The following is a 1,387-nucleotide window of genomic DNA, read 5'->3' as shown; positions in this document are numbered from 1 at the left end:
GGGGAGGAGGGGGCACATTTCTAGGAAGTGTCTCTAACTGTAGGTTGACATTTCCATTAAGTCAATTCTTTCTCATAGCAACCCTATAGAACAGACTAGGACTGCCCTTGTAGGCTTCTGAGTCTTTAAACCTTCAGGAGAGTGGAGAGCATTATCTTTCTCCTGAAGAGACACTGGCAATTTAGAACAACTGACCTTGCGTTCAGCAGCCCACGGAGTAATTGATCCCCACGCAGAGGGCTCTCCAAAGTACTTAGAATGTTCTTTTCTAGTCTTGGAGTGACCCTCTTAGAAACCATTCAACACCACTTACGGCTAAATAGGCAGAGGTATGCAAATAGCCCCCTCCTTCTGTTGATAAAAACTATCCTAGTCCCAACTCTGAAGCTCTTGGAGAGGTGCTCCAGCTCTGGAATTCCCACGTGCTCCCACTCAGGACTGAACACATCAAGTCACCATGGAGTCTGTATTGAGCTCAATTTTCCCTTTTAAAAGGTCCTTTGATGGAGAGCAAGTGTGTATGTGTGGGCGTAAGTGAGAGGCAGTGACTATGTTATGATTTTTATGATCAGATGCCTGTGTGTTTGCAGGTGTCTAGTGAGACTTGGATCTATGGAATCTGAGGGAGACTTGATGCAGCCCGAGGTTTCTCTGAGACTCTCCTCTGCAGTCTCTGCATTCACTACCTGTAGCTGTAATATGCACTGGATCTGCCTAGCTCCAACGAAGGGGCAGGAGTGGGTTTCATACATTAATACTGTTGGCAAGACATCCCACCCTGAGGGCCAATTCACCATCTCCAGAGACAATGGTAAGAAGGTCCTATAACTTCACTCTAATGTGAAATTCGAGGACACAAAAGTGTATTTCTGTGCAAAGATGCACAGTGAGGGGCAACGGAGTGACACATACCAGAGGGACTCTGCAGAATCCAGTCCAGGAGAGTTGCTTGGAGGGAACTTTAACACAACTGAATAGAGGAGGAGGATCATGAAAATATGTAGGCACAAACCCATGGGGTTTTGAGGGGTTGGGGCTTTGGGCTTACCTCAGTGGAAGCCAGCTGGAGCTTGTCTTTGGACCCGCCACTTTCTGTCGGAGCTGGGACCATTTGGAGCCTGTAGGGGGATTTGGTCTCAACACAGCCTCAGTTTGCCCCCCGCTGGCCTCAGGGCAAGGAATGGACCCTTGTATCTCCACGCGCAGAGATTGGGGTTCAGCTACATTGTTGCTTCTCTTTATATCTCTGCTCTCTGTCCCTCCCCCCCACCCCCAGCCCCGGTCTCTGTGTCCTGTGCAGGGGCTTTTTCTCGGTTCAACTGTGGCTTGCCGCCACTGCCTCAGGGTAGGGACTAAACACTTGCAGATCCACAGGCGGGGAGTGGGA

The sequence above is a fragment of the Echinops telfairi genome, unplaced genomic scaffold, assembly GCF_000313985.2.
Source record: "Echinops telfairi isolate 266 unplaced genomic scaffold, ASM31398v2 ScPeMD7_15;HRSCAF=58, whole genome shotgun sequence".
In the NCBI taxonomy this organism is placed as follows: domain Eukaryota; kingdom Metazoa; phylum Chordata; class Mammalia; order Afrosoricida; family Tenrecidae; genus Echinops; species Echinops telfairi.
This window is presented reverse-complemented; position numbering follows the sequence as displayed.